The sequence below is a fragment of the Ruditapes philippinarum genome, unplaced genomic scaffold (genome assembly GCF_026571515.1).
Source record: "Ruditapes philippinarum isolate M1 unplaced genomic scaffold, ASM2657151v2 ctg5449_1_1_1_1, whole genome shotgun sequence".
Classification (NCBI taxonomy): Eukaryota; Metazoa; Mollusca; class Bivalvia; order Venerida; family Veneridae; genus Ruditapes; species Ruditapes philippinarum.
Genome location: NW_026860827.1, coordinates 16,482 through 40,013, shown reverse-complemented (window position 1 = coordinate 40,013; position 23,532 = coordinate 16,482). Strand labels below are relative to the sequence as shown.

General features: G+C 35.8%; 1 long non-coding RNA gene across 1 annotated transcript; it reads right to left on the bottom strand.

Annotated features, from left to right (window-relative positions):
- Nucleotides 1–1,513: 1,513 nt before the first annotated feature.
- On the bottom strand, nt 1,514–22,163 carry LOC132713497 (uncharacterized). The gene is made up of 3 exons (XR_009623453.1): nt 22,005–22,163; nt 21,215–21,312; nt 1,514–1,785 (listed from the first exon to the last, which is right to left on the bottom strand). It is a non-coding gene; the product is annotated as an uncharacterized LOC132713497 (long non-coding RNA).
- Nucleotides 22,164–23,532: the final 1,369 nt, after the last annotated feature.

The window sequence follows — 23,532 nt, the reverse complement described above, 5'->3', positions numbered from 1 at the left end:
TGAAACAGTTTTTACTAAGTCAAGGGAAATAACTCTACAAATAATGGATAAATCCACAAGCGAAACCCCAGGAGCAAAACTAAATATGCTGAGCAACCTTCCCATAAGGTTTAATGACTCTATGTCAAATCCTTTTTGAGTTACATGCGACTCAAGTTGAAAATTGCAAACATTTTCTAAGTCAAGGGCAATAACTCTAAAAATACTAAATAAATCCAGATGAAAATACTCAGGTGCACAACTACACATGCTGATCAATATTCCTGTAAAGTTTCATGACTCTATGTCAAATCCTTTGACACAAGTTGAAAATTGCAAACATTTTACTAAGTCAAGGGCAATAACTCTAAAAATATCTAGACGAAAATACCCAGGTGCACAACTACACATGCTGATCAACATTCCTGTAAAATATCATGACTCTAGGTCAAATACTTTTTGAGTTACATGCGACACAAGTTGAAAATTGCAAAATTTTACTAAGTCAAGGGCAATAACTCTAAAAATACTAAAAATATACAGACGTAAATACCCAGGTGCACAACTACACATACTGATCAACATTCCTGTAAAGTTTCATGAGTCTAGAACAAATACTTTTTGAGTTACATGCAACACAAGTTGAAAATTGCAAAATTTTACTAAATCAAGGGCATTAACTCTAAAAATACTAAAAATATCCAGACGAAAATACCCAGGTGTACAACGACACATGCTGATCAACATTCCTGTAAAGTTTCATGACTCTAGGTTAAATACTTTTTGAGTTACGTGCGACACAAAAGAGAACGGACGGACGGAAGGACGGATGGACAAGGGTAAATCTAAATGCCCGCCACTAATGTGGGGGCACAAAAAGTTGATGAACGGACCCACACAGGACAAATTGTGATCACAAAAGCTCAGCTTGAGCACTTTGTGCTCAGGTGAGCTAAAATGGTTTGAGTTGGAGCATAAGCAGGTGCCAATGACGTAGTATCCCACTATTCTGACACAAAATTTATACATTGATACAAAAGGACTAAGTGTGACCTTGACCTGAGGAAGGTCAAACCTGTGCATTGCATATCATCTAATTATAGCTATTAATGCTCAGTAGTTTCAATTTCCTTCCACCAGTTTAAAAAAATGCAGACCATCATGAAACCTGTATATAGACTTTTGTCCGCCCTGTCATTTTCACAGGAGGGCTTTTGTCCACCATGTCATTTTCACAGGAGGGCTTTTGTCCACCCTGTCATTTTTGGATGGGAGGGATTTTGTCTAAAAGGGTTTTTGTCTTACACACTTTTAAAAGATATCTTTTTTAAAGTCTATTTTTGCTCCTGTGACCTAAGCATGTGTCAGAATGAAACTTTTATATAACTTTTTTAGATGACTACTTAAGGTCATTCCTGTGAAGTTTGGTGGTTTCGGAGATGTTGTTAAAAGAAATTGTGGCCAACTATGAACAAATGAGGATGGACAACTTGCCATGACAAAAGTTTAAAGCTAAAAACATTCAAAAAAGAAAAAATGATAATCTCTTTATCATATGATTATGGTACAGAATAAATGAAAGTCCTGAAAGAAATGTATTTCAAATCTAGTCTTTATAAAGAAGTGTTAATTGTTAGCTTAAGTAGTACTTTAACAGTAAATCCTTTTAAAGTAGATTATCAACAGATCATGACATTTAAGCATCTTTTGTTGTCTATTCATTGTCACACATTTCTTCATTTGGTTTCATGGCAATGTCCTTGACCTTTGACCTTCTTCCACCACCAGCACCACTTGCAACCTCAACTATAATTAAGAAAATGTAAAATATAAGCAAATTCAATAAGGCAATTGTAGATGACATGAATGAACTGCCTAAATAAGGAAATTATGTTTATACAACAGATAATTGAAAGATCAAATTTTCTCAGGATGACTATGGGGGGGGGGGCATTGATCAGCAACCAAATTAATTCTAAAATTTACATAGTGGCATACAACCTTCATTACCTATATTTACAACTTGCAAATTTAATGACAACATAAATAAGTCAAAGTGTTAATAATTATTAACAGTTTTTCTATCTATTTTCAAAGTATTATGGTTTCGTAAATTGGGAAATGGACAAAAGCCCGACAGACAGTTGAGTCTAGTGAATTTGGTTGTGAAGGTCACATTTCATGATTAAATTTCATGACTTCATCAAAGGACAACACAGTAAGACACTTTATTAAACTCTAGGTCAGCTGATATCAAAGTTCACTTTGCATCTTAATCTGTGCACATGGTTCAAATTTCAAAGCAGTACATCAAAGGACAAGAAAGTAGGTCACATCATCAAAATCTAGGTCACCTGATATCAAAGTTCAATTTTACAACTAAAACTGTGCACATGGTCAAAATTTCATAGCTGTACATCCAAGGACAAGAAAGTAGGTCACTGTCCCCTTGGGCAATGCAAAATTTTAATCCAAGGGTTTAATTCAAAACAATTTTGATACAGGTCCACCAAAAAACGTTTCATGTCAAATATCTAAGCCTTAGCTTTCTCCAATTCAGAAAACATTTGTTTTAGTTTCTGATTTACTATGTGTACATAATGAGAATCAATGGCCCCGGGTGGGGGCTAATTTTGACCCCAGGGCTATAATTTGAACAATCTTGGTAGAGGTTCACTACGCAAAGTCTCATGCCAAATATTTAACCTCTAGCCTTTGTCAATTCAGAGAAGAATATCAAAGTTCTAAGCCTTGTACTTTCAGACAAGAAGATTTTTTAAATTTTTACTATATGTACATAGTGAAAATCAATGACCCCCGGGGTGGGGCCAATTTTGACTCCAGGGCTAAAATTTGTACAATCTTGGTAGAGGTTCAATACACAATGCTTCTTGCAAAATATCTAACCTCCAGCCTTTGTCAATTTAGAGAAGACGATTTTTTTATTTTTTACTATATACATATAAGGAAAACCTATGACCCCCAGGGCGGGGCTAATTTTGACACTAGAGGCAAAATTTGAACAATCTTGATAGAGGTTCACTACAAAATGCAAAATATCTAACATCTAGCATTTGTAAATTTCGAGAAGATAAATTTTTTTAAGTTTTTACTATATACATATAAGTACCTATAGATGATATCATATACCAAATATCAAACCTCCAAGACAAGAAGGTATTTTAAGTTTTTTCTATATGTACATATAGTGAAAATCAATGACCCCCGGGGGCGAAGCCAATTTTGACCCCAGGGCTATAATTTGAACAATCTTGGTAGAGGTCTACCAGACAATGCCTTATGCAAAATATCTAAGCTCTAAACCTTTTGGGTCTTTACAAGAAGATTTTTTTTAATTTATTCTTATAATTCCTTTTGGTTTAAGATTTCTGCATGGAATGAAATTCTTTGAACAACTTTGGAAGCCCTTCACCCAAGTTTGGTTGAAATTGGACAAGTGGTTTTTCACAAGAAGATTTTTAAGTTCACTATATAATCTATAGAACACACACACACAAACAAACACACACACAAACAAACAGGTGAATCGCTATATGCCACCTCATCGCAGATGCTGCGGTGGCATCATGAATAAGTAGAACAAGAGCCATGTCAACATGGCCATCCCCCGCCAATGTGTTTGCTCATTGGAAGAATGTATATGTAGTAGAGCAGAATAATTTCATTTTAAGAGGCCTTTTGGTAATGAAAACTGATGGCTATAGTGATTACAGATTTGAAACCTATGTGAATACTGATGGCTGAAAAAAACAAAGGGCAATAACTGAAAAATAATGCAGGGTAGGTTATCATTCTTGTGCGCTGCATCCCTCCTCAGTAAAATCTATCCACCTATGAAGTTTCAAGTTGATACCTCAAATACTTTTTGAGAAAAAAATTGAATTGAACAATTAAGTATGAAAAATAAGAAAGGGCAATAACTCAAAAATTATAAAAGGAAGAGATATCATTCTTGTGCACGGCACACCTCCTGAGTTAGATCTATAGTTATGCTCTGGACAAAAATTAATTTTGAAAAATGAAAAAGGGCAATAACTAAACATTTATGCAGGGTAAATTTATCATTATTGTGCACTGCACTCCTCCTCAATGAGATCCATCCACCTATGAAGTTTCAAGTTGATACCTCAAATACTTTTTGAGATAAGCTCCGGACAAAATAGTATGAAAAAGAACAAAGGGCAATAACTAAAAAATTGTACAGGGAAGAGTTATCATTCTTTTGCACAGCATTCCTCCTCAATAAAATCTATCCACCTATGACATTTCATGTTGACATCTCAAACACTTTTGAGTTATGCTCCACTCGGGTGAAAAATTATGTATGAAAAATAACAAAGGGCAATAACTCAAAAATTATAAAAGGTAGAGTTATCATTTGTGTGCACTGCACACCTCCTGAGTGAGATCTATGCACCTATGAAGTTTCATTTTGATATCTCAAAGGCTTTTTGAGTTATGCTCTGGACAAAAATTAATCTTGAAAAATAACAAAGGGCAATAACTCAAAAATAATGCAGGGTAGAGTTATCATTCTTAAGCACTGCACTCCTCCTCAATAAGATCCATCTACCTTTGAAGTTTCAAGTTGATACCTCAAATACTTTTTGAGATAAGCTCTGGACAAAATAGCATGAAAAAGAACAAAGGGCAATAACTCAAAAATTGTATAGGGAAGAGTTATCATTCTTGCGCACAACATTCCTCCTCAATAAGATCTATCCACCTATGACCTTTCATGTTGATATCTCAAACACTTTTTGAGTTATGCTCCGCTCAGGTGAAAAATTAAGTATGAAAAATAACAAAGGGCAATAACTCAAAAATTATGAAAGGTAGAGTTATCATTCTTGTGCACTGCACATCTCCTGAGTGAGATCTATGCACCTATGAAGTTTCATGTTGATATCTCAAAGGCTTTTGGAGTTATGCTCTGGACAAAAATCAATTTTGAAAAAAAACAAAGGGCCATAATTCTGTTAGATTTGGTCGCAGCAAAAATTCCTTCCTTTACTATCATCTACACATTAAGGTTGTTCATCCCTGTAAGTTTAAGCAAAATCTGCCATCCGGTTTAAGAAGAGTTGCGTTTACAAGATTTCGGGACGTACGGACTTACGGACGGACAGACGGACGGACAAGTGCAACGCTATATGCTCCCACTTTGTGGGGGCATAAAATGTGGGTTACGTGAATAAGCTAAATATTTCATATAAAAATGAGAAAATGTGTGATATACATGTATAATTAAGGGGATGACCCCGACCCTCGGGTGAATAAACGGGGTTACCCAGTTGGGGCCTCAAAAAAAAAAAAAAAAAAAAAAAAAAAAAATCAACATTTTCACAGACATTACAGTTTTTTCACTTCTCAAAACAGACAAAAACCCTTTAAATATCTTCCATGATGAATCATAATTTATAGGGTTTTCCTTTCTACTCTATAAATCAATGTGGCCCTACCACGTGACTTTTCGGGTACGGAGCACGCGATTTTTACCTGATTCAAGTATGTTTTTTATTATTTATTACTCACCCGATTTTGATCAGATAAGGCGCAGAGTACCCGTAATTATATCAGCTTTCCACGGTATATCAAAATTCTGAAAACCCCTGAATGGTTTTTGAGAACATTCGAGTACAGTTTTCTTCTCATAGCCGGGGCCGAGGGGAACGGTACACACTCATTTGTCATAACAAGCAAGTCATATGTTTTTTGTCACTATTTCATAGAAAAATACATGTTAAATCTGATATATTTACTATGTCCAATGTATCGTGTAAATGCAGTGATGTTTAAGCATATTTTCATAAAGTTATGTTGAAATGGTACGGAGCACACTGTTATTTAAAAAAATACGGTACACACACAATTTCTGTCTTTGAAATAATTCTAAAATAAAATATATGAAAATTTAATTCAAATTATAATGTGAGTGATTTTTTTTCATAGTTATACATTTTATTAATTTAAATGAGAACCTTGGGACCTGTTTTGCAATGTATCATTATGCTTACAGTTTGATGAAAACAGGATTATTCAAAAAAGAAAAGAAGATTTTGTGAGTACGTCGCGCAAAAATTATTCTTTCATTTAATTTATTTGTTGGAATATATAAATGACTGTCTAAACCTAGTATGAATATAAAAAACAAACAAGAAGTTAGGAGTAAGTTGGAAATATATGTTCCTTGCAAAATGTTGTTTAAATAATCAAATTTGGAGAAAAAACGCTGGTTTTGATGCAAGTTGATTTTTTAAATCACGGAAAGTTTAAAGTATTTTTCTGCCACATGATATTTGGTATGAAACATCTGCCAGGGTCCCAAAACTAACTGCATGTATTTAAATTATCAAATTATCTACATATGGACAAAGATATTCCGCAGTTTTACATGCAATCAAAATTAAAAGTCGGATAATTTGAAGAACCCATATGGGAATAAGACCTGTTATATAACGTAACGTAGTTTATACAAGGTAACCTTGTTACATATACATGTAAGAAATTTTAGTAAAGTTATGCCTATCTTGGACTTTCATTTAAAGATGCTTTAAAAACATGAGTTCATGGATATGTGTGCTTGCATGTTTGTGTTTAAAATAAAATGATATTTTAATAATACTCATTTTGTCAATCAAATGCTATGGATTTTGGAGGCTGCGTTCTGTTTTATATACTACATGAAGTAGGTACGAGACCATAAGTGACTTCAATGTTTCAATTTTTTATGTAAGAAAGTTTTCTAACTACCGTGCAGAACGTTGGTCGTTCTACTCAGGTGCCCGTTCGTTCCTTTATCTATACCCAAAGGGGCACTTGTAAAACTGGAAAGTCGCCACATGATCATGTCAGTTTTGGTGAGCTGTGAAACCAAACCAAAAATGACCTATATTACCTGAATTAAAAGTGTTTTTTTTAAGCTTCATGTCTTTAAACAATAAAAATTTAAGCCATGGCAACTACATTTTTATTTGTTTTGGTCGCCAGACCAAACAAATAATGGTAGCGAAATTTCAGACTCTATATGCTTATTTGCTAAATCAGAAAGTAGTCCGAACTCCTCGAAGCGGTACTTACCTTTCTAAGTACTCTAACGCCAAAAAAATAAGGGGAGATAAAGATTGTCAAGTGTCAGGCGCATTAATTTTCAAGCCTTCTAGGGGTAAGAAAAAGTAGTTCCCGATTGGTCAAAGATTTCAAATATTGTGTAATTCTTTACAGATATACATGTAATATTAAGCTTCATGATAACAAGAAGTTAGGAGTAAGTTGGAAATATATGTTCCTTGCAAAATGTTGTTTAAATAATCAAATTTGGAGAAAAAACGCTGGTTTTGATGCAAGTTGATTTTTTAAATCACGGAAAGTTTAAAGTATTTTTCTGCCACATGATATTTGGTATGAAACATCTGCCAGGGTCCCAAAACTAACTGCATGTATTTACATTTATCAAATTATCTACATATGGACAAAGATATTCCACAGTTTTACATGCAATCAAAATTAAAAGTCGGATAATTTGAAGAACCCATATGGGAATAAGACCTGTTATATAACGTAACGTAGTTTATACAAGGTAACCTTGTTACATATACATGTAAGAAATTTTAGTAAAGTTATGCCTATCTTGGACTTTCATTTAAAGATGCTTTAAAAACATGAGTTCATGGATATGTGTGCTTGCATGTTTGTGTTTAAAATAAAATGATATTTTAATAATACTCATTTTGTCAATCAAATGCTATGGATTTTGGAGGCTGCGTTCTGTTTTATATACTACATGAAGTAGGTACGAGACCATAAGTGACTTCAATGTTTCAATTTTTTATGTAAGAAAGTTTTTTTTAACTACCGTGCAGAACGTTGGTCGTTCTACTCAGGTGCCCGTTCGTTCCTTTATCTATACCCAAAGGGGCACTTGTAAAACTGGAAAGTCGCCACATGATCATGTCAGTTTTGGTGAGCTGTGAAACCAAACCAAAAATGACCTATATTACCTGAATTAAAAGTGTTTTTTTTAAGCTTCATGTCTTTAAACAATAAAAATTTAAGCCATGGCAACTACATTTTTATTTGTTTCGGTCGCCAGACCAAACAAATAATGGTAGCGAAATTACAGACTCTATATGCTTATTTGCTAAATCAGAAAGTAGTCCGAACTCCTCGAAGCGGTACTTACCTTTCTAAGTACTCTAACGCCAAAAAAATAAGGGGAGATAAAGATTGTCAAGTGTCAGGCGCATTAATTTTCAAGCCTTCTAGGGGTAAGAAAAAGTAGTTCCCGATTGGTCAAAGATTTCAAATATTGTGTAATTCTTTACAGATATACATGTAATATTAAGCTTCATGATTATTTACATCAGTGTTAAACGAAATTAAATAAGGGTTACAAACCCTAATTTAGAATGATATGGTTGTCTTCAGGCTGCTATCTTTAAATCCCCGTGGTCGAGGGGTTACACGCTCATTTAGGAAGAGAGATGTCCTGAGTTCAAATCATAAGCCTTATAGCCTATTTACTACAGTTATAACACTGGAAACAGCATTGGTGGCACTATACAACAAGAGGGCCATCCTGATGGCCCTGAGGTCGCTCACCTGTATATAGGGCCCCGGAGTGGGGCCAGTTTAAACCCCAGGGCTTTTATTTGAACAAACTTGGAAGACACTCATTAGAAGATGTTTCACAATGTTAAGTTTTTATTTCACAATGTTAAGTTTTTACTACACACATATAATGAAAAACAATGATCTCTCCTCCCCCATCCCCTGGCAGGGCCAATTTTCACCCAAGGGCTTTTATTTGAACAAACTTGGTAGACATCCATAAGAAGATATTTCATGCTAATCATCTAAGCTCTAGCTCATTGGGTTTTTTAAAAGAAGATTTTTAAGTTTTTACTATACACATATAGTTAAAAACAATGACACCCTTGGGGCGGGGCCAGTTTTGACCTTAGGGCTTTTATTCGAACAAACTTTGTAGACACTTACTAGAAGATGTTTCATGCTTAATATCTAAACTCTAGCTATTTGGATTTTTTTAAAGAAGATTTTTTAAATTTTTACTATATGCAAATAGGGAAAATCAATGACCCCCCCCCAGGGCGGAGCCAATTTGACCCCAGGGCTTTTATTTGAACAAATTTTGTAGACACTCACTAGAAGATGTTTCATGCCTCATATCTAAACTCTAGCTATTTGGGTTTTTTCAAAGAAGATTTTTTTAAGTTTTGCTATACACATATAAGGAAAATCAATGACCCCCGGGGCGGGGCTAATTTTGACCCCAGGGCTTTAATTTGAACAAACTTGGTAGACACCCATTAGAACATGTTTCATTTTAAATATCTTAGCTCTCGCTCTTTGAGTTCTTTACAAGAAGATTTTTTAAGTTTTTACTATATGCATATAGGGAAAATCAATGACCCCCTGGGGCGGGGCCAATTTTGACCCCAGGGCTTTTATTTGAACAAACTTGGTAGACACTCATTAGAACATGTTTCATGCTGAATATCTTAGCTCTGGCTCTTTGGGTTTTTTCAAAGAAGATTTTTTAAGTTTTTACTATATGCATATAGGGAAAATCAATGACCCCCCGGGGCGGGGCCAATTTTGACCCTAGGACTTTTATTTGAACAAACTTGGTAGACACCCATTAGAAAATGTTTCATGCTAAATATCTTAGCTCTAGCTCTTTGGGTTCTTTAAAAGAAGATTCTTTTCAGTTTTTACTATATGCATATAGGGAAAAACAATGACCCCCCGGGGCGGGGCCAATTTTGACCCCAGGGATTTAATTTGAACAAACTTGGTAGACACTCACTAGAAGATGTTTCATGCCAAATATCTAAGCTCTAGCTCTTAGGATTTTTTAAAAGAAGATATTTAAAGTTTTTTCTTTCGGTTGCCATGGCAACCAGAGTTCTGCATGGAATTAAATTCTTTGAACAATTTTTAAAGGTGACCACCAAAGGAACATTCCTGTGAAGTTTGGATGAAATTGGCTTAGTGGTTTATGAGGAGATGTCATTTAAAGTAAAAGTTTACGGACGGACGGACGACGGACGGACGAAAAGCGATCACAAAAGCTCACCCGTCTCACACAAAACACGGTTGGACACACGATTCCCATACGGTATACTCGGTTATACACGGGTTGACTGGTACGAGTTTTGAGCTCCAGCCGTGCTTGTGGATTAGTTGGCACGAATTAGACTCAAATATAGCACGAGTATGTACGAATTGAGCACGGAATTACTCGGTCAAGCAAGGTTTGAACACGATTTGCATACGAATACATACGACTGTTGTACAGTTCCAAGTACGGTCTGGTACGGTTAAACACGACTTTTACTCGATTTTCACAGGGTTTACATAGGGTCCCGCTGACTTTTGTTCGAGTCAGGCTCGAAATATCACACATTTGTGTATGTTTTGATATAAATTAACCCATTTTGATGACTTGGCTTCATGAATTTTCGAAATTTCAGCGAAGAACACCTATATATAGATCATTAACATCAATAAATGAATAAAATGGTGAAAAAATATAAAATGAATGTGTCTTTTTTTCTGTGGTGCAGCGGTTGCTGGAGGGTCCACCGAGCTGGCATTGGAGTTTGAATCCCTGGGAGACATGGTTATTGTCGGTTGGTCCTCCAGCTTATCAGAGTCAATAAGTTGGAGTGGTCGGTGGGCCTGGATGGCTTTTCTTGTATTCCTTGTATGCGTCCAAACCTTCTTCTTTGGATACATTCTAGTGTGATGCAGCAAGTACTTTTGGTAGGGTAGCAGCAGTTAGTTGTGTTTTTGTAACTTTCTTGCTGAGGCCGTGTTAGAACGTACGAGGCCGTGTGAGACCCTGTATACCCGTACTTTACCGTGTCGGCCATGTATGTTTCGTATATGAACCGTATTGGTCGTATGGCGATCGTATGAAACCGTGTGTGCACTCGTTTGAATCGTACCGTGATCTTGTGACATTCGGGTGTTAATCGGGTGTTGGATGTAGGACTTGGGATGGTCTCGTACGATTCCATACGATTTATATACGACATTAATACGGTTGGGCTCACTCGTGGATTGGACTTCACATACGGCTGTATATACGGTCTCACACGGTCTCTTACGGTCGCTTATACGGTCATACACGGACATGGCATCCGTACCAGTTTTTTTAAAAGTTTAATAAATCATACACGGCTACACTCGAATGGCCCGATTGTAACTCGGATAACGCTACGGTTAGTTCGGTTGTATGTACGGTTTACACGGGTGGCCAACCGTGTAAGCCGTGTGTCCTGTGTGAGAAGGGCTTTATATAGCTTGACAAAGTCATGGCATTTTGTAATTGTGAAAAATATAAGTTGCCAAGTCATTGCTCTGACTTGTGAAGTTGAAAAATATTCAACTTCATGCAAGTTATCTTCCTACCAAATATGAAATACATCTGTCATTAAATAAAGGCTGTATGGGCAAAAGTGTAAAAAATCTATTATGAGCACTGGTGACCTTGACCAAACTGACCCCTAACTCTATCCAAAAGGAGAATACCATGTAAGTTATCTTCCTACCAAATATGAAATAAATCTGTCAATAAATAAAGGCTGTATGGGCAAAAGTGTAATAATTTATTATTAGCACTGGTGACCTTGACCCCTTACTCCATCCAAAGGAAGAATACCATGCAAGTTATCTTCCTATCAAATATAAAATACATCTGTCAATAAATAAAAGCTGTATGGGCAAAAGTGTAAAAATCTGTTTTTAGCACAAGTGTCCTTGACCCACTGATCCCTACCCCAATCAAAAGGATGAATACCATGCAAGTTATCTTCCTACCAAATATAAAATATATCTGTCACTTAATAAAGGCTGTATGAGCAAATGTGTAAAAATCTATTTTTAGCACTGGTGACCTTGACCCAACTGACCACTAACTCCATCAAAGTTTATGTTTCTATCAATTATAAATAACATCTGTCTATAGAATAAGGTCAATACACCTGTAAAAATGTAAAAATCTATTTTTAACATTGGTGACCTTGACATTGGTAACATTGACCTTGACCCAAATGACCCCTTACTACACCCAAAAAGAAGGAGGACCTCAATTGGCATGTTTGTATTAAACTAAGACATCAACTAAAAAATAAAGGCTGTATGAGCAAAAATGTTTATATTTATTTTTTAAACCAGTGACCTTGACCTTGAACCTAGAGACCGCTTACTCCACAAAAAATTAGAGGATCATCAAAGGTATCCACCTACTAAATATGAAAGATATTAAAGAAATTAAGTAATTAGGAGAAATTTAGGATAAATCCAACTTGCCGAAATAGGTTAACCAGACAAGGCCCTATTTTCAAAGTGAAAAAAGGGAAATAACTGGGAAATATGGATGACACAGTTATATAACTTGGCAATATCATGTACTTTGTATTGATAAGTAAGTGTGGAAATTATAAAGTCATTAGTATAGATAGAACTTAAGATATTTCCAACTTGCCGTTTTAGGTTAACCATTATTCATTTTCTAAGTGCTGAAAAGGGCAATAACTTGGTAAATATGAAAGCCAGAGTTATGTAACTTGCCCAGATCATGTACTTTGTATTGATTAGTAAGTGTGTAAACTTAGAAGCCATTGGTACAGGTAGAACTTAAGAAAAATCCAACTTGCTGTTCTAGGTTAACCTCGTACAGACAGACGGACATTCCAACATTTTGGGTTTAGGGGCTATTTTCTTTGTTATTTTCTTTGTCTTCTTAAGGGCTACTAGCCCCTAAACCCTTTGATCACCGAATGAACCTAATGTTGTCTTTTGTTCTCTTTACTGTTATATAGCCCCTAAACCCAAAATGTTTGCTCGACGGTTCTATTACTATATGCCCGGGGGCATAACAACAACAGCAACTAGACCTATCACTGAAGGTGATTAATACCCCCACCAGCAACTTTGACTTTTTGAAAAATAAATAGTCTGAAGAAAAATTTAAACGCAAACTATCAACTGTGTACAAAGAAATATTTCAATTTATTATAATCCCAACTGGGGTCTCCAAATTGCTACATGTATAACCAAAGTTTGATTATAATATCTCATTCCTAACTCCAGTTATTATCCAGAAACCATTTTTCTATTTTTAATAATGGTGACCTTGATCTTGACCCAAGAAGGTCCAAATGCAATACCAGCCGGGGTCTTCATATTAGCTTAATATACACCAAGTTTGATTACAATATCTCATTCCTAACTCTAGTAATTGCCCAGAAACCATTTTTCTATTTTTAGTAACACTGTAATGGTGACGGTGACCTTGACCCCAGGGGGTCCAAATGCAATACCAACCCAGGTCTTCATATAAGATTCCTATACACCAAATTTGATTACAATATCTCATTCCTAACTCTAGTTATTGTCCGGAAACCATTTTTCTATTTTTAGTAACAGTGACCTTGACCACAGGGGGTCCACATGCTATACCAACCCGGGTCTTCATATAAGCTTGCTATACACCAAGTTTGATAACAATATCTCATTCCTAACTCTAGTTTTTGTCCGGAAATCATTTTTCTATTTTTAGTAATGGTGACCATAACCTTCACCCCAGGGGGCCCAAATGCAATACCAACCCATGACTTCATATAAGCTTGCTATACGCAAAGTTTGATATCCTAACTCTAGTTATTGTCTGGAGACCATTTTTCTATTTTTAGTAACGGTGACCTTGACCCCAGGGGGTCCAAATGCAATACCAACTGGAGTCTCCACATAAGGTTGCTATATACCAAGTTTGATTACAATACCTCATTCTAAACTCTAGTTATCGTCCGGAAACCATGATGTGGACCGACCGACGGCCGACCGACCAACCAACCGACAGACAAGCTGACTCCTATATACCCCCCCCTAAACTTCGTTTGTGGGGGTATAATAAACACAGCATTTAGCAACATTTTTTTCTATAGAACAATTATTTTAAACGCAACTACCTGATTCTGTGAAATCGAAGTGTTTAACATACCCTAGGTGATTTTAAATAGGACAATTACATGGAGGTTGTAAATGTTAAGCATGATCTCTTGAAATATAATACACAAACACATATTAACATTTAAAGTAAGCATAATAATACATTGCAAAACAGGTCCCAGGGTTCTTGTTTAAATCGATAAAATGTATAACTATGAAAAAACTAGAAATGTGTCCATAGGACACGGGTGCCCCCACACGCCACTGTTCTGTCAATCTTATGACTCTAGGTCAAATATTTTTTGGACTACAATCATGTGCAACAAGTTGAAAACTAACTAGAAATGTGTCCATAGGACACGGATGCCCCCACACGCCACTGTTCTGTCAATCTTATGACTCTAGGTCAAATATTTTTTGGACTACATGTGCCACAAGTTGAAAACTAAAAATCAACAAAGGGCCATAATTCTGTTAAATTTGGTCGCAGCAAAAATTCCTTCCTTTACTACCATCTACACATTAAGGTTGTTAATCCCTGGAAGTTTAAGTAAAACCTGCCATCCGGTTTAAGAGGAGTTGCGTTCACAAAATTTCTACATAGTATATAATGAAAAAATCAACAAAGGGCCATAATTCTGTTAAATTTGGTTGCTGCAAAAATTCCTTCCTTTACTGCCATCTACACATTAAGGTTGTTCATCCCTGGAAGTTTAAGCAAAATCTGTCATCCGGTTTAAGAGGAGTTGCATTCACAAAATTTCTACATAGTATATAGTGAAAAAATCAACAAAGGGCCATAATTGTGTAAAATTTGGTCGCAGCGAAAATTCCTTCCTTTACTACCATCTACACCTTAAGGTTGTTCATCCCTGTAAGTTTAATCAAAATCTGCCATCCGGTTTAAGAGGAGTTGCATTCACAAAATTTCTACATAGTATATAGTGAAAAAATCAACAAAGGGCCATAATTCTGTTAAATTTGGTCGCACGCAAAAATTCCTTCCTTTACTGCCATCTACACATTAAGGTTGTTCATCCCTGTAAGTTTAAGCAAAATCTGCCATCCGGTTTAAGAGTTGTGTTCACAAAATTTCTACATAGTATATAGTGAAAAAATACAACAAAGGGCCATAATTCTGTTAAATTTGGTCGCAGCAAAAATTCCTTCCTTTACTACCATCTACACATTAAGGTTGTTCATCTCTGTAAGTTTAAGCAAAATCTGCCATCCGGTTTAAGAGGAGTTGCGTTCACAAAATTTCTACATAGTATATAGTGAAAAAATCAACAAAGGGCCATAATTCTGTTAAATTTGGTCGCAGCGAAAATTCCTTCCTTTACTACCATCTACACATTAAGGTTGTTCATCCCTGTAAGTTTAAGCAAAATCTGCCATCCGGTTTAAGAGGAGTTGCGTTCACAAGATTTCGGGACTGACGGACGGACGGACTGACGGACGGACAAGTGCAACGCTATATGCTCCAAAATTGTGGGGGCATAAAAATCTTTTACTAAGTAAAGGGCAAGAACTTTACTAATACTGAATAAATCCACAAGCAAACCCAAAGGTGCATAAGTACACATGCTGACCAACATTTTTGTAAACTTTCAGGCCTACAAGTCAAATACTTTTTGAGCTATGCATGAACAAGCTGAAAATTGCAAATTTTCACTTCTGTAAGTCAAGGGCAATAACTCTAACAAAACTGAAAAAAATCCACATGCAAAGTCCAAGGTGCAGGGCTTCACAGTAATGTTGATCATTATTCCTGTAATTTAGTGATGTTGATCATTATTCCTGTAAAGTTGGTTGATTCTAACTAAAGCACTCGGGAAGAAATAAAAACAAGATGGCCATGATGGCCCAGAGTCGCTCACCAGAAACAACTGCTTTTCAGTGTTGGAATGTATTTTTATTTTTAGCTTTAGTGGCCCCTAATATATTCTAACATTAAATTTGAGCATAGAATATGTTTAAACAATAATTTGAAGAAATGCCATGACCTGGGGTATTTAAGTTTTAGCTTAAACGGGGCTAATGAAATTAATATGAGCAAACTTGATAAAATACTACCTAAGAATACTACAAAGTTTGGTGATCATCTATCAATTATTTCAGTAGGAAATGATGTTCGAAGGCTTTTTCTATTTTTAGCTTTAGTGGCCCCTAAAAGGGGCTTATCAAATTAATATAAGCAAACTTGATAAAAGAGTACCCAAGAATGCTACAGACAAAGTTTGGTGATCATCCATCAATTGGTTCTAAAGGAGAAGATGTTTAAACGTTTTTCTTTATTTAATTTTAGCGGCCCCTAAAAGGGGCCAATCAAATTATTTTGAGCAAACTTAATAAAAGAGTACCTAATAATGCTACAGACAAAGTTTGGTGATCATCCATCCATTAGTTCTGTAGTTTCTATTTTTAGCTATAGCGGCCCCTAAAAGGGGCCAATCAAATTCATATGAGCAAACTTGATAAAAGACTACCCAAGAATGCTACAGACAAACTTTGGTGATCATCCATCAATTAGTTCTCTAGAAATAGACATTTAAAGGTATTTCTATTTTTAGCTTTTGCGGCCCATAAAAGGGGCCAATCAAAATAATATTAGCAAACTTGATAAAACACTACCCGAGAATGCTACCGACAAAGTTTGTGATCATCCATCAATTAGTTCTGTAGGAGAAGATGTTTAAAGGTCTTTCTATTTTTAGCCCTAGAGACCCATCAAAATAATATTAGCAAACTTGTTAAAAGACTACCCAAGAATGCTACAGACAAAGTTTGGTGATCATCCATCAATTAGTTCTCTAGAAATAGACATTTAACAGTATTTCTATTTTTAACTTTAGCAGCCCCTAAAAGGGGCCAATCAAATTAATATGAGCAAACTTGATAAAGATGCTACAGACAAAGTTTGGTGATCATCCATCAATTAGTTCTGTAGGAGAAGATGTTTAAAGGTTTTTCTATTTTTAGTCCCAGAGACCCCTAAAAGGGGCCAATCAAAATAATATTAGCAAACTTGATAAAAGACTACCTAAGAATGCTACAGACAAAGTTTGGTGATCATCCATCAATTAGTTCTGTAGAAATAGCATTTAAAGGTTTTTCTATTTTTAGCTTTAGTGGCCCCTAAAAGGGGCCAATCAAATTCATATGAGCAAACTTGATAATAGACTACCCAAGAATGTTACAGACAAAGTTTAGTGATCATCCATCCATTAGTTCTGTAGAAGAAGATGTTTAAAGGTTTTTCTATTTTTAGCCCTAGAGACCCCTAAAAGGGGCCAATCAAATTAATGTGAGCAAACTTGATAAAAGACTACCCAAGAATGCTACAGACAAAGTTTGTGATCATCCATCCATTAGTTCTGTAGAAGAAGATGTTTAAAGGTTTTTCTATTTTTAGCTCTGCTGACCCCTAAAAGGGGCCAATTGGAATGACATGAGCAAATTCAAGTGTGACTGTCACAAGGATGCTACAGACCAAATTTGAAGTAAATCTGCTCAATAGTTTCAGAGAAGAAGACGATTGTTGACGCATGACGACGGACGATGGAGCATCCCCCTTTGACACTAATAGCTCACCCTGAGCCTTCGGCTCTGGTGAGCTAAAAACATAATGAAAAGGTTTTTACTAAGTCAAGGGAAATAACTCTACAAATACTGGATAAATCCACAAGCGAAACCCAAGGTGCACAACTAAACATGCTGAGCAACCTTCCCGTAAGGTTTAATGACTCTATGTCAAATCCTTTTTGAGTTACATGCAACACAAGTTGAAAATTGCAAAAAGTCAAGGGCAATAACTCTAAAAATACTAAATAAATTCAGACAAAAATACCCAGGTGCACAACTATCAAGCAGATCAACATTCCTGTAAAGTTTCATGACTCTATGCCAAGTCCTTTTTGAGTTACATGCGACACAAGTTGAAAATAGCGATATTTTACTAAGTCAAGGGCAATAACTCTAAAAATACTATATAAATCCACACCAAAATACCCAGGTGCACAACTACACATGCTGATCAACAATCCAGTTAAGTTTCATGACTCTAAGTCAAATCCTTTCTGAGTTACATGCGACACAAGTTGAAAATTGCAAACATTTTACTAAGTCAAGGGCAATAACTCTAAAAATACTATATAAATCCACACGAAAATACCCAGGTGTACAACTACACATGCTGATCAACATTCCTGTAAAGTTTCATGACTCTAGGTCAAATCCTTTTTGAGTTACATGCGACACAAGTTGAAAATTGCAATTTTTTACTAAGTCAAGGGCAATAACTCTAAAAATACTAAATAAATTCAGACAAAAATAAGCAGATGCACAACTACACATGCTGATCAACATTCCTGTAAAGTTTCATGACTCTAGGTCAAATAATTTTTGAGTTACATGCGACACAAGTTGAAAATTGCAAATTTTTACTAAGTCAAGGGCAATAACTCTAAAAATACTGAATAAATCCAGACAAAAATACCCAGGTGCGCAACTGCACATGCTGATCAACATTCCTGTAAAGTTTCATGACTCTAGGTCAAATACTTTTTTGAGTTACGTGAGGCACAAATTGAAAATTACAAATTTTTACTAAGTCAAGGGCAATAACTCTAAAAATACTGAATAATTCCACACGAAAATACCCAGGTGCGCAACTGCACATGCTGATCAACATTCCTGTTAAGTTTCATGACTCTAGGTCAAATCCTTTCTGAGTTACATGCGACACAAAAGAGAATGGATGGACAGACAGAAGGAAGTGCGGACGGACGGACAAGAGTAAATCTAAATACCCGCCACTAAAGTGGGTGCACAAAAATCACTCACATTATAATTTAAATTAAATTTTCATATATTTTATTTTAGAATTATTTCAAAGACAGAAATTGTGTGTGTACTGTATCTTTTGAAATAACAGTGTGCTCGATACCATTTTAACATAACATACTATTATACATAGTAGATATATCAGATTTAACATGTTTTTTCTATGAAATAGTGACAAAAAACATATGACTTGCTAGAAATCGCTTGTTATGACAAATGAGTGTGTACCGTTCCCCTCAGCCACGGCTATAAGAAGAAAACTGTACTCGAATGTTCTCAAAAGCCATTCAGGGATTTTCAGAATTTTGATATACCGTGGCAAGCTGATATAATTACGGGTACTCTGCGCCTTATTTGATTAAAATCGTTTAAGTAATAAATAAGTTATGAATAAAAAACATACCTGAATTGGGTGAAAAATCGGCGTGCTCCGTACCCGAAAAGTCACGTGGTATGGCCACATACATGTATTTAAAATCGAGAGAATCCCCTGTGGCACATATCATTAAATGATGCCACAACATTCCTGAGTATTCAGAAATCCGAGGGAGACTCAATCTTAATCCCGTGTGCATTTGGAAAACTAAATTAGCTAATTAAACAAAACTAAAGCAGAACTTGCAATTTTCAGCAACATGCTCTAGAGGTCATTCTACAAAGCTACCTGAGTTTTTACCAATACGGGGGAATTTTAATCCCAGGGCATTCATTTGAACAAACTTGGTAGACACCCATTAGAAGATGTTTCATGCTAAATATCTAAGCTCTAGCTCTTTGGGTCTTTTAAAAGAAGATTTTTTAAAGTTTTCACTATATACATATATGGACAAGAGCACCGCTAGGCGGAGCATTATATGCCCGAAAGTGCTTTTTTTTTTAGTAAGGATGAAGCATTTGTAAGACATTACATAAATTAAATAAAGTATTACCTCCTTCAAATAGCAATCCTCCAATAAAGTTTGAATATTGTGGGCCAAATGGAACTTAAGTTATACTCTGGAAACTGTTTTCAGTTTTGAGGTAATAGTGACCTTGAACTTTGACCTTGTGACCCCAAAATCAATAGGGGTCTTCTACCCAATATGGACAATCATCCTATGAAGTTTGAACACTATGGGCCAAATAGAAATTAAGTTGTGTTCTGGAAACTGTTTTCAGTTTTAAAGTAATAGTGACCTTGACCTTTGACCTTGTGACCCCAAAATCAATAGGGGTCTTCTACCCAATATGGACAATCATCCCATGAAGTTTGAATATTGTGGGCCAAATAGACCTTAAGTTATGCTCCGGAAACTGTTTTCAGTTTGAAAGTAATAGTGACCTTGACCTTTGACCCCCAAAATCAATAAGGGTCTTCTACCCAATATGGACAATCATCCTATGAAGTTTGAAAACTATGGGCCAAATAGAAATTAAGTTGTGTTCTGGAAACTGTTTTCAGTTTTAAAGTAATAGTGACCTTGACCTTTGATCTTGTGACCCCAAAATCAATAGGGGTCTTCTACCCAATATGGACAATTATCCGATGAAGTTTGAATATTGTGGGCCAAATAGACCTTAAATTATGCTCCGGAAACTGTTTTCAGTTTGAAAGTAATAGTGACCTTGACCTTTGACCCCCAAAATCAATAGGGGTCTTCAACCCAATATGGACAATCACCCTATGAAGTTTGAACACTCAGGGCCAAATGGAACTTAAGTTATGTTCCGGAAACTGTTTTCAGTTTTAAGGTAATTGTGACCTTAACCTTTGAACTTGTGACCCAAAAATCAATAGGGGTCTTCTAACCGATATGGACAATCATTCTATGAAGTTTTTATATTGTGGGCCACATGGAACTTCAGTTATGCTCCGGAAACTGTTTTCAGTTTTAAAGTAATAATGACCCTGACCATTGACCTTGTGACCCCAAATTCAATAGGGGTGTTCTACCCAATATGGACAATCATCCTATTAAGTTTGAATATTGTGGGCCAAATGGAACTTAAGTTATGCTCCGGAAACCAAATTGCTAACGGACGGACGGACAGACGGATGCCAGGGGGTATAAAATTCTTTCGGGCATATAAAAAACAATAACCTCCTGGGGCGTGGCCAATTTTGACCCCAGGGCTTTTATTTTTATTATTTATTTAAAGATTTCATTTTTTAAGTTTATTTTTAGCTACTGTGACCTACTTAAGCATCAGACTGGAATCATTTATATACATTTCAAGGACTATTTCTGTGAAGTTTAATCAAAATCAACTAAGAAGTTTAGGAGGACTTGTTGTTTAAAGAAATTGTGGCAACCCACAAACAACGAACACACTGCCAACACAGAAGCCTGAGCATTTGGTGCTCACATGAGCTAAAAAGAAGATATTTCATTACAATGAAATAACCTACCATCCATGTGATTTTCCTCCTTTTGTGAATGTCTCAATCTTTTCAGCATTTTCCTTTTTCTTTTACCTGATGGCCGAATATTATTTGTTGGCTGTCTCCTGTAAATACATATGTAAACAAGTTTAGTTAACACAAATGCTCCCACACAGTAACAAATTTTCCACACCAGTGGCCCCAAAGTGTTCACCTCAGGATAGACTGTTATTTGTGTGAAAACAGTGAAAGAGCCACCACAGGGCAGAGCGTGATATTTAAATATCATAACATATTTAATAAATTAACACACTTAATAGCTTGATAATAGATCAGTGTGTAACACCAGAAGCATTCAAAATAAAAAGTTGTTGTGTGTAGCTACAATTTTTATAGATATATACATGTAGCTCTGAAGGTGGATTTAAATGCTTTATGTATGTATTTCACTAGCTCATTCGATCAATAAATGTTTCATAAATTTGAATGAAAAAACTTACTGAACTTACTGAAATCGAAAGAATTAGTAGGTCTACAATGAGCATGTGCCTCGACCATCCTACCCCCTCTGTTTTTATTACATTTCTATAATTTTGAGTGCAGGTGTTTTGTTTTGGAATACAGAATTGATTTGTACACACGGGCGTACAGGAGTACACTTAGTTACACCTCTGATTTGGTGGTGTTTCATTAAGTTTAAAACATAAATTGGTTTAAAATTGTTTTCAACTTGCTTCTCATCACTGATAATATTAAGAAGACATTTGACAATCCACAAAATCATTGGTTACCAAAGTGTTATTTAGCCAAAACTTACACTAATTTTTTTAACTGAGCTTTACTCAGTAATTCAGTGTCTTCAACAACAATATTTTGATCCTGTTCAGCTTTTCTCAGTTTTCTTTTTTCTTTCTTGCGCAAGGCTTTTGCACCTTTACCCTAGAAAATAAAGAACATTATGGCTTGAATAAAAGAGTAACAAGCAATTCAGAAGTCCTCTACCAGAAAGTTCCAAGTACTTCCAAAGAGATCTCAGGAAAGAGACAGGCAGACAGACAAAGGTCAAATTTTTTAAGTTTAGGTAGTCATCAGTAAGTAACTAAAATGTTGAACAAACCTCTCCATATTCAGAGCGATTTTGCGCCATTGGCACTAAAAAAATGAGAATGGTGCTATGTTATTTAGTCATCCAGTCAAAACTGGTACCAACAGCAACAGGTTCCCCATTCCCCTGTAATTACACATATTCTTGAGTTTATCCATTCCCCTATAGCTTTTCTTACAGAATGGATACGCATTTCTTCTCATAAACCCTTTCGCAAGCAGGTGCTCATTTCTAACACCGTAAATTTAATCCAATAAAACAAACAATAACAAGAGCACCGCTAGGCGGAGCGTTATATGCCCTAAAGTGTTTTTTGTTGTTTTTTTAGTAAGGATGAAGCAGTTGTAAGACATGAGAATTAAATAAAGTATTACCTCCTTCAACAAGAGGGCCAAGATGGCCCTAGATCGCTCACCTGACCCGTCAAACTCATCCGAACAATTACCTAGACAAGCGTTCTGACCAAGTTTCATGACAGGAGTGTCAAAAATGTGACCACTAGTGTTAACAAGGATTATCCATATTTGAGCAGTGTGACCTAGTTTTTGACCCCAGGTGACCCATATTCGAGCTTGACATTCGAGCAATTACCTAGACAAGCATCCTGACCAAGTTTGATGATAATTGAGTCAAAAATGTGACACTAGAGTGTTCACAAGGTTTTTCTATTTATAGCTCCTGTGACCTAGTTCCATCCGAGATAAATCATGTTCAAACTTATCCAAGCATCGACTAGACAAGCATTCTGACAAAGTTTGATGATGATTGGGTCAAAAATGTGACCACTAGATTGTTCGCAAGGTTTTTCTATTTTTAGCACCTGTGACCTAGTTTTTCACCCGAGATGACCTATGTTCGAACTCATCCAAACAATTGACTAAACAAGCATCCTGACAAGGTTTCTTAATAATTGGGTCAAAAATGTGACCACTAGAGTGTTCACAAGGTTTTTCTATTTATAGCTCCTGTGACCTAGTTTTTCATCGGAGATAAACCATGTGCAAACTCATCAAAGCAATTATCTAAACAAGCATCCTGACAAAGTTTGATCATGATTAGGTAAAAAATGCGACCACTAGAGTGTTCAAAAGGTTTTTCTATTTTTAGCTCCTGTGACCTAGTTTTTTATCAGAGATGACCCATATTCAAACTCATCTGAGCAATTGACTAGACAAGTTGACTAGACAAGCATCCACACTAAGTTTGATGATGATTGGGTAAAAAATGTGACCACTAGAGT